The sequence below is a fragment of the Notamacropus eugenii genome, chromosome 3 (assembly GCF_028372415.1).
Source record: "Notamacropus eugenii isolate mMacEug1 chromosome 3, mMacEug1.pri_v2, whole genome shotgun sequence".
Lineage (NCBI taxonomy): Eukaryota > Metazoa > Chordata > Mammalia > Diprotodontia > Macropodidae > Notamacropus > Notamacropus eugenii.
In genome coordinates, this window is record NC_092874.1 from 290,137,019 (window position 1) to 290,148,744 (window position 11,726).

Here is an 11,726-nt window from a genome sequence, read left to right on the forward strand (position 1 = left end):
CTCTTGGTTGTTTTTTTCTCTTGTTATTTCTACAAGAAGAAGCTCATTCTTCTTTGCAGCAGAAACAAAAATAAATATTGAGAAACTCTACTTTCTGTCATTGAGTATCATTGTTCAGGCTGCGCAGACCCAGGCTGAGGTCCTATGCCTGCCTGGATCTTCCTGTTTCTCCCCGTAGAGCTCACAGAGGCCCAACTCTTTAAATTACCCTTAGCTTCTCTTGTTAGCTTCAGCTTATTCTGAATTTCAGAATTCCTAATTCTGTTTTTATAGGACTGTGCTGTGCGCATATTTATGTTTGGCGACGTGGCCTTGCTTTTGTATTAGACATTTCTTTTTCAAATCTAACTTGGTTAGTGAGCTCCCTGCACATCTCCATCCATCTCTTCAAACAAATTCCAGTTTTCCTCCATATTGGAATTGTTTTCCTTGACTTCCTTGTTAGGCCTCTCCCACCTGGACTGACTTTCCCTGAAGAATTTTACTCCATGGAATCCTTTCTTCTTAACCCTTCAAACTCAATGGCTGCCCACAACTTAGAGAGTCAGATTTAAACTTGGGATTGTGTAGATTCAAGGCCCTTTCCACTACAACTTAAGTCTAATCTTTTCTTATCTTTCTGCCCTACATAATCTTCCTTCCTTCGTTCCTTCCCTCTCTCCCTCTCTCCATCTTTCTCTCTCTTTCTTTTTTTCTCTCTCTCTTTATCTCTTCCTTCCTTCCTAGTGATTTGTCCAGTCACACAGCTAGTAAGTATCTGAGGCTGGATTTGAACTCAGATCTGGTACTCTATCCACTGCGCCACCTAGCTGCCTCTCACATACTCTTTCAATCCTAAGATCCTGTCTTGGCCTTTCCCATCTCTGGGCTTTTGTTCATGCCATGTCCCATGCTAGGAAGACTGACCCCCTCCCCCCCCCCCCCCCAGGTCCATCTGGTACAATCCCTTCCTTTTAGGCCTTGGTCAATGACTCCTCCTCCTCCTTGAAACCTTCCTTGACTTTACCTATATTATCTCACTTGAGCCTCACAACGCCCTGTGAGGCAGAAAGTATTATTATTCCCATATTACAAATAAGGACACCTGAGACTCAGAGAAGAGTCACACAGTTAGTAAGTGTCTAAGGCAGGACTTGAACTCAGGTCTTCCTGACTCCAAGTCTGGTGCTATAGCAACTGCACCACATTGCAAGTAGTAGACTCTTTTTGAATGTTTGTCAAATTAATAAATCACACTTAGTCTAGAATATAAGTACACAGTGGAGGCCCGAACTAGATCATATGAGAGTTACAGGAGGATCTATGTATCTGTGTGTGCTGGAGGGAGAGGGAAAGGAGAGTCAAATCTATGCCTAAATTTACTAGGAGGAAAAAAATCTGATCATTCTGTTCTGAAAAGTCCACTCTCAAAAGACAGTCTATTGTCAAAAGACTCAAAAGACAGCAATCTTACTCTAGTTCTTAATTTCAAACTTTGTGTCTAACAAAGATTTGATTTTCCATTGCATATCATTTCTATTTCTGTAGCCTAATTAATTTATCCATTCAGATAATTGTGGAAATATTGAAGTAACTTTGTCTGTCTCTTTCCATCGATAAATGTGCCTGGCTTAGATACAAATGCACATGGACACACAGACTTATGATTCTTTCACCCATGATTTTCTTCAGCTGATAGATTCCAGCTGTTGACATATCCCATCTCCTGTCCTTTCCCCTCCTGACCTTAAACATACTGCACTCTGAAGCCCATAGACTGGGTCCCTGCCCAAACTCCACTTAATGGCTGTTTCCTGGATACCTCCTGGCTAAAGAGTGATTATCAATTGTAACTGTTTCCCTTCCCTTCCAGCTTGATTTAGTTATTTTCTTTTGCTCATTAAAGGGGCCTGACTACTTCTTAAACAGGCCTGTTCACTGTATGGGCCTTACCTCACCCTGAGTACCTGAATAGACCTAAGGCCAAAGAGACCAAGGTCTCCCATTGCATCCTGGGCCATCTCCAACCATCCTGATGAATATCTGGTCACTGGATCCAGATGGCTCAGGAGAAGAAAGTGAGGCTGGTGACCTTGTACAGCCCTGCCTCACTCAAGACAAAGTCAAGTTCAAGTCATGTCATCGTTTCTCCAATGTCATGAGCTTCTTTGAAAACAAAAGACAAACACAACAACAATCTCCTATCATCCATTCCTAGGCATATATCATAGATTTAGAGCTAGAAGGAATCTTAGAGACTACCTAGTCAAATGTTATCATTTAACAGATGAGGAAACTGAGACCCAGAGAAGTAGCTATGTGCCTTAAGGTTTGTGAAACATTTTACAAGTTATCTCATTAGATATACCATCTCAGAGAACCTGAGTCAGTTGCCTAAGGTTACCTACAAATCCCCTGCCCATGTCTTACCTCCCAAAATAATCCTACCTTGAAATAAACCCATAAGTGGGGCTTTCAGAGAAAGTTTCAAGGGAAAAGACTTTCAATAGGAAATCTAGAAGGAAACTTCCTCCTAGATGACCTCCATGATGGTGTTGGTGAGCCAGAAGGCAGAACGTGGCCCCATTGGAGTCAAGGTTATTTGCTTAAATGTGAGGAAGGCAGTGTAGGCAGGCTGTGGCTTGGACCCTGACCCAGATTTTCTGCCTTAGCCTCTTTGCCTGGATGGAGAGGGAGTTAAGAGTCCTGCCCATGTTTCTGGGCCATCTTTCTTGGAGTAATTGTAGGCATTTGTTCCAGCCTGGAAACTCTCTTGCCAAATATTCCCTGGAGATCAGCCAGGGCAACTAGATAAGAAGGCAGAAAGCCCAGAGAAAACTCGAACCTTTCTGGTCCTGCCAGGTCTCCCAGAGCACTTAGATGTATCAAGAGCACCACTCATTTGTAGTTTTCTGGCCTTCGTTCCCTCACACCTGGACCAAAACAATAGCTTCCAAATGAATCTTCCTGTCTCCAATCTCTTTCCCTTTCCTGAGACTATAGATCTGAAGGTCAGAGGTTATCTGGTCCCAGATGAGGACACTGAGGTACAGAGAGATTGTGACTTGGTTTTTTTTTTTTTTTTTTACAGATGAGGAAATTGAGGTACAGAGAAGTTGTGACTTGCTCACCAGCAGTGGGATTTGAATCAAGGTCCTCTGATTCCAGAGACATTTATTTTTTTTATTATATTATGTTGTGTGCCTCCAAAACATCTGAGCACTGTTCAGCCAGATTTATCTTTAGAATGTCAATTACATGGCTCCCTTCCTCAACCACCTCTGATGACATTTTGCTACCTGTCAATGAAGTCCAGGTTTATAGGCTCATAAATCTAGAAGAGGAAGGCACCTTATAGGCCAATTAGTCCAACCCCTTCATTCTGAGGATGAGGATACTGAAATCCAAAACAGAGAGAGGATTTGACCAAAGTCATATAGATCAGAGGCAAGGTTTGAACCCAAGGCCTCTGACTTCAGATCCAGCATTTTCCATGGTGACATGCATTCCACACTTTGTTCCTAGAATAGAAATTCTTAACCTGGTGTCTATAGACCCACCCACCCCACCCCCTTTCCATGAGCCTGGGGATCTGTGGATTTGGTTGGGGGAAATACATCATTATTTTCACTACTTGAAATTTAGCATTTCTTTCCATCTTGAATGCAGGCACCAAAAATTACTCTGAGTATGGCACTGTTGGCCTCCCAAAGATGTCCATGACAAAGGAGGTGAGTAATTCCTGCCCAAGATTCAGGCACACCCCACCAGGTTCACCTCCAAGCTGGACGATTTTATCATGATTGAAACACTAGTCAAGTGATTATTTTGTGGGCATCTTTGGGCTAAGTCTGGAAGGGCCCATAAGGGCTAAGGATCAACATCTTCCTTTGAGCTCACACAGGTAGTAGGTGGGAGGTGGGATGTGAATCCATACCTGGGACTCTAAATCCAGAGCTTTCACCATGGGTTACAGTCTCAAACTCCCCCCAATACAGTATTTTCCCCTGTACCAACATGATGTCTACTCACTTCTCTCTCCTCCCACCTCTGATGGGAAATGCTCAGTCTCTCCAGACAGACCTTTCCATCAGCAACAGCTCTTCTTTAGGCTGGGCCCTGTAGAAGGGGGAGATGGACCTTGCCTTTTAAATGGGTGACAGCTGATGGCTTTTCATGCCCCCCCCCCAAGAAAGGGCCTGGGATGCTGGGACTCTGAGAGGAAGCTTCCCTCTTTCACCATTAACACATTACAAATGATTGTGAGGGGCACAGGCAGAGTCTTCAGGGTAGAGAGGGGGGCAGTGGGAGAGAGAAGCTGCCACAGGAAAAGGAGCGTGTGAGAGGAGAGGATGGGGGCACTTGGGGCGGTGGGGGGAGGGCTGGCTTGGCAGCGGAAGGCTGTGGCTTTCAAAACCCTCCTTTTGAAAGGAAGGTTAATCACTCACAGCGGGGAACAACCAGCTAGTGACTTCCCTCAAAATTCCGGGGTGAGCCGGGTTGCAGAATGTATGGGAAGCGTGGGAGACAGGGCCCCTGGGGAGAATGGGCCTGTGTTTGTAAGTCTGGAGGGAGGGGAAGATGGGGGACGTGTCTTGGAGGCCAGGCTTCAGTAGGCAGAGTGGGACGTGGTCATCCTCTGAGCCTGTTTGGGGCACTCTTCTCCACTGGCTCTTTAGAGGGTCAGCTGCTAAGTGATGGGTGCTCCTGTGGCCATTCCTGAGGGGTGGCAGGGATGTATTTAAATGCATTTCATAGATAGAGGATCATGGGGTCATAAATTTTGTTTGAGTCATTTTACAGTGGAAGAAACTGAGACTTGGTAAGTTAAGTAACTTCCCTTGAGTCATTCAAGTGCTAAGTGGCCAGAGGTAAGATTTGAACCCACATCCTCCCTTGGACTCCAAATCCTTTCTATTTAGGGTGCTGCCATCCTTAAGGAATGCAAGTTTAATTATTCCCATCTTACATGGATGAAACTCAGAGACGTTAACCATTTTGACCAGGGTCACACAGCTACTAAGAGCTAAAAGTGGGATTTGAACCCATGTTCTCTGATGCAGAGCTGGTTTAATATCTACTCTACTGCACAAGACTGAATTCTTGTAGATGGGCTCTGATCTGTGTAAGCTGAATTATACATATCTACAAAGCCTTTGCTCCTTATGTTCTGTGGGCTGGGAAAGGACACAGCACTGGATGGGGACGGAGGCTTGAACAGCAGCACTGGGTGATCTTAGCTAAATGACATTCCCTCTTTGATCCTTGCTGGGGTTGGACAAGATGATCTCTGAGGTTCCTTCCAGGTCCTAGATCCTGATCCAAGATCCTAAAGTGAATCTTTGGTCTATCTTTCCTTTGAGGGGCCAGGGGCAGATAGATGTCTCCTATCGCTTTAGGTGGAGAAACCAAGACCCACAGTCCAACTGGGGCTTGTCCGTGGTCACTCAACACCTGGTGATGGAGGAGGAGCTAGGACCCCTGACTCTTTACCCTCACTCATAGTATCTGCTCCACTGATCCACATCATCCCATGAAAGCAGGCTCCCTCCATGGGGGGTTTTGATTTTTGAGTCCTGTCCACATGAAAGCTTCTCTTGTATGTTTTAATATGCATCAGAAACACTGGCACTGATTGGCTCCAGGCTGGAGTTTTTAAGAAAGGAAAGAGAAGAGAGACAAAAGGGAATTACGTTAGCATAGAGGGGAGCAAGAAGGGGTGGAATTTGTTTCTTCTCAGAAGGGGATGGAATTCATTTTTTCTGACATGGACAGAGGAGAGATGAACACCTCGCTGTGGTATAGAAACACATTAAAGTCACCCGAAAAAGAAGCTGGCTTGGGGATAGAGTGTTAACAAGAAGGACAATATTTATAAGCAAAACATTTTCTCATAGATAGCTAGATAGAGTACTAGTCAGGAAGACCTGAGTTCAAACCCAACCTCAGATACTCCCTAGTTGTGTGACCCTGGGCAAGTCACTTAACCTCTTTGCCTCAGTTTTCCCAACTATAAAATGGGGATAATAAGAGCACCTCCCTCCCAGGATTGTTATGAGAATCAGTGACTGAGATAATAAGATAATATATGATATATAATTATATATGATGATTTATGGTACAATAATAATTGTAAATGAGATAATTGTAAAGTACTTAGTTTCTGACACTTAGTAAGCGCTATATAAGTACTAATTATTAGCATGAATAGCGCAGTGCCTGGCACATGATAGACACTTAATAAATGTTTAAGTGAATGATGATGATTAATATTGAATTAGCAGATAGATTGGCTGCAACTGAGAGAGTTTCTTCTTTTAATGAAATTCTTGACAATTAGGTTTTAAGTAAAGTTGTAATAATGTTGCTAAAGGCCTGCCAATATTGCTAGCACCCTCTAAATTTTGACACCCTGAGACAGAGCTTTGATTGCCTCACCCTAGTTACGGTTCTTGCAGACATAAAGGTAACAAGTGAGAAACATAGGTCTGGACATGTAGTGATAAGCATGTTGTGTTCTTACACCGTGTCTAGATTGAAGCCTGAGGTGTTGGGATTCAACTCATGTCCCCCTCCCCTGATCCTACACAGTTACTACCCCAGGCCTTGAAAATGGAAGACCAATGTTTATCAATGGCATTCCAAGGGTAGTCCCGGAGGAGGAAAACACATTGTCATATTCTTGGTGAAACTCTCTTATATGATATTCTATTGTGGTTGGAACTAGAGTCTGACCCAGTGTGGGTGTCTTGGAATCAAAGGTAGGACTTGAGTTCCACACTATCCTAATTTTATTGATTGGACTTGAGTCAGGAAGTCCTGGGTTCAAATCCCACTTCTGACACTTACTATGTGATCCCGGACAAGTCATATCACTTCTTTGAATTTGAGAGACCTCATTTTTTATAAAATGTGGAGGGGTTGGACTAGGCTGCTTTTCAGGTTCCTGCCTTTAAGCATTGAATCTATGAGCCAATGGTCCTGTGATCTCTGTAATCTCACTAAGGCTCACGAGAATTTAAAGTAGCAGAAAATTTCCATTTGTATGATTCCCCACTTCTAATATGTAAACTTCTTAAGAATGGGGGATATTGATTTATTGCCATGATTGGCTAAATATGGGACTGTGCACCTGGTCAGTGCTTCGTCAATGTTCCATTCGTTCATTTACTCTAGGAGACCAGGGCTAAGGCAAAGTCCACCAGGAGGCACTATGGTATAGGGCAAAGAACACTGGACTCAGGTGGCAGGGCATCTGGGAATTTGTTCCCAGCTTGCTCTAACTGGCTGTGGCATCTGGGCCAGCTCGGTCACCTCCACTGGGCCTAAATGTCCTCACTGGCAAGACGAGAGAATCATAGGATTGTCGATTTGGGGCTGAATGGATCCAATCCTGTCATTTTACAGATGAGCAAACTGAGTCTCACAGAGATGATGTGACTGATCAAAGGTAGTGATAAAGACAGTATTTGAACCCAGGCCCTCTGACTCCAAGGTCAGTGCTGTTTCCACTGTGCCGTGAGGGTGGACAAGATGGAACCTGTCTTCCACTGTAGACCTCTATCCTTTCATTCCATCACCAGATAATTTGCAGATTCCTTAAACCTCTGATCTGATGAACTGTTCCCTCATGAGACCCATATTCAAGGTCAGGTTTGTGTTGATGAGGGAGGAGCCTTCTGATTTCTCTGACTGCTCAGCTGGAGGAAGATGGGCGTTCCCACTGAGGACACTTACGCCCTTCATTCCAAATTCATCTTCTTTAGATCCGTGGTGGCTCTTGAGTGGTTTAGTACCCAGAGTCCAAGGCCAGGGCTTGGGATGGGTGGAGAGGCTGGCTAGCTGTCCACATTGCCCTGACTCTAATTCATCTGGAAGGGACCTGGATCCACTTCCCTCAGAGTTGTCAGCCTGGCAGCTCTCTCCACACCTGAGGCCTTCAAGGCCTGGCAGCTGTCCTGGGTGGGAGGCTGAGCAGGTGGAGAATTTGGATCTCATTAGGGCGGGTGCAGATGTCTAAGGCCCGGTGGAGAGGCCTGCAGTCAGCACTCTGGGTTTCTCCTCCCAAGTCTAGCAGGGAGCGATGTCTGCTGAGCCATGTGCCAAGAAGGGGGCCTTTTGTGGACCCTTCCTCCGGCCTCCCTTGGCACCTCTATCTTCCCAGGGAATCTCTCAGGGTTGGAGGAGAATCAGAGGCCGGGGCTCAGCTCTCCCTCCTCCCTTCCTGCCCCTGAGTGGTGTCATTGACCCCGGATGCCCTGCCAAGCACTGCCTGAGAACCACCAGGCCCAGGAGGGAAAGACCCTCACTGGGGCAGGTCGGCTGAGACTCAGGAGCCCAGAGACAAGTGGAGGAGCTGCTGGCGGAGGAAATGATTCAGAAGCCTACGCTGGCCTGGCTCTGACTCACAAGACATCAATGGGAGAATTGTCTGGGGAGGCCGAGAAGACCGAGGCACTTTTCTTTGCTGTCTTTCTTTGCTATTTTTTTCCTTCTTCTTCTTTCCCCCTCCCCCTTCCTTGGCTGCATTGTGCAACCAACCCAGGCTACTCAAAAACATGTGTTTCTCATCAGTGGCGTGAACAGCAGCCTTTGAGAATTCAGAAGTGAACCGAGAGTGAAAGGGAAGGATCAGAGAGAGAGAGAAGTCCAGCCACAGGGGGGCCCTGCCCACTGGACGCGGGCATTGGACTGGGGACTGAAAGGCCTCAATTTCTTCATTCTCTTTCTGTACATTAAGTCACCTTCTGTCCTAAGCTCCCTCCTAGCCCTGACATCCCCTGTTCTCAGGCCCGTTCTCCACCTCTGTTCTCTGTTGTATCTGAGGTTGGAGTTGTGCATTGTGCCTAATGGAGATTCTCTGCTGCCCCCAACACACATGCTCCCCTTCTCCAGTTCACTTTTGCTAGCAGACCACAGAGATGGAGACAGAAAGGTGTATATATCATTCCTAGTACAGTGCAGCACACATTTTCCAGTTGACTAGCCATCTAAAGAATAAGAAAACAGGAGAATCCCTTTATAATACACACATATACACACATATACACACATACATACATACACATACATATGTACATATATATATATACACAAAGATGATGATTATTAAGAAGAAATTCATATATATATATATATATATACATACAGCTAGGTGGGGCAGTAGATAGAACTCTGGGTCTGGAGACAAAAAGACCTGAATTCAAATGTGACTTCAGACACTTACTAGCTGTGTGACTCTGGCCAAGTCACTTCACCCTATTTACCTCGGTTTTCTCATTTGTAAAATGATCTGGAGAAGGAAATGGCAAAGCCCTTCAGTATCTCTGCAAAGAAAATGGGGTCAGTCACAACCAAATGGTAACAAATCAATTTATCTTCTTCCCTCCCTCCCTCCCTTCCTCCCTTCCTTCCTTCCATCTGTCTGTCCATCCATCCTTCCTTCCTATCCATTTATCCATCCACACACACACACACACATATGTATACACAAGCATACATATATAAGTATATGTAGATATATATATAACATACATATGCATGCTTGCACCTATATGTATGTGCACATGTGCATGTGTATATGTATGTACGTGTATTGTGTGTCTGTATATGCTGGCATTTATTTAGCACATTAAGGAAGCAATATGGAATAGGGGATGGAGGACCGGTCTTGAAGTTAGAAAATCTCGTGTTCAAATCCCCCTTATGACCCAAGCTAACTGTGTGTCCCTGGGCAAGTCCCAGCTCCCAGCATTCTGGATGATTTTCTAAGAATCAGATTCCAGTCGACTTGCCAGTCTATGTAAGCAGAGGAAGCCTCCCCACCAGAAATGTTCTATGAGAAGGAAATCCTAGGTCTGAAGTCATTGCTAGCTATTTATACACATTCTCAGAACTGTAATGAGCTCTCAGCTCCTTGAGGTCAGAGGTTTTCCTTTCTGTCTTCATTTCTACTCCACTGGCACTTCAGGGCGGCCTCTGTTGAAGCGGGCAGCCCTTGAGCTGAGCCTTTGAGAAAGCTGCTGATTCTTTAAGGTCTAAGAGAGGAGGGAAAGTGTTCTGGGGCCAGGGCACACTCTGCCTCAAGGGAGGCGGAAGATAGAGGGCAGCAAACAACGGTTTGGCTGGAACATGCATGAGGGGGAATCATAGATGATTAGCCTGGAGCCTGACAGAAAATTGGTGTTTTATCCTAGAGGCCATAGGGAGCCATAGAAGCTTCTTGGGCATGGAAGTGATAAGTTATTTAGGCCCTTTAAAGCCTTCATCTGGTGTGACTCCTTTGTTTTTACAGAGAAGGAAACTGAGGCTCACATAGGTGAAACGACCTACCCAGGGTCACCCTGTTCATAAATGGCACATCCAGGATTCAAACCCAGGATCTCTGATCTCAAAACAGTACTTTCCCCAAGTCATCACATTGGATCTCAATCTGCCAATTAACATTTATTACTTATTTTTTATTAAGGAGAACCTGAGTTCAGATATGGTCTCAGATGCTTCCTAGTTGTGTGACTCTGGACAAGTCCCTTAGCCTTGTTTGCCTCAGTTTCCTCATCTGTAAAATGACCTGGAGAAGGAAATGGCAAACCACTTCAGTATCTCTGCCAAGAAAACCTCAAATGGGGTCACGGAGAGTTGGACATGACTGAAAACGATAGAACAAAAGAGCTGAGTATGCACTAGGCATTATGCTTCTACTGGAGTGCTCCTATTTGTGCACGGTGTGGTGGTGGTAGAGGGCAGAGGAGTTGCAAGGGGATTGAGGCACTGAGAAAGTGATTTGCCCAGGATCCCACAGCTAGTAAGGTTCTGAAAAGTCAGTCCTTATTCCAATACACCACACCCAGTAAGGAGCAGCGAGCCCAAATACAGAGAAGATCTCACAGACCCATAGCTGAGTCATTGAGTTGTCTTAGCAACTCAAGGAGAGCCTTAGAGGCAGTGTAGTTCAGTGGAAAGAGTCAAATTCTGACCACCACTTAGCTAGCTGTGTGATGGCTGGATGAGTCACTAGACCTCTTGGGACCTTGATCTACTCATCCATAAAATGAGGTCTTGGAAGGGTCGGCCCCAAACATGCCTTAGAGTCAAAGCTTATAGTTCTACACTCTAAGGTGTCATGTAGGGATGGGAGGACCATGAGAGGCTTTGAAGAGGGAAGCTGCTTTCTAAACAGCCTGGAGAAACAGGTTTACGTGTATCTGGAGAGTTTCCTAGGATAAATTGGATGATCCTTATCTCCAATTTCTGCTAATTCCTGCTAATAATTAGCACCTTTGCTAATTGATAGCTTGGTATTGAGTAGATAAGGGCTGGAAGTCTGATAGCATCGAGATTCATTAACATTTTAATGTATTCAACAAATACACACCCAGGAAGAATGAAAAAGCCTTTCCAGCCAGGTGGGAAAAAATGGAAGGTATGGAGGCTGGTGTGGGTGTCCTCATCATCAGGACACAATTTCCAAAGAAAACTCAGGTTTTCCTGATTCCAGAAATGGTGCTCTATCCACATATCCCCATACATATATGTGTGTTTGTGTATAATATGATGTGATATATAATATAATAATATTATAGTATGATAAATATAGTATAATATGACACAATTAATATAGTATAGCATAACAACATAATTTAACATAATATATAACATAATATTTTATAATATATATAACAGATAATAGATAAGCTGATATAACATGACATGATACGATATGACATAACACAATAGAACATCCTATA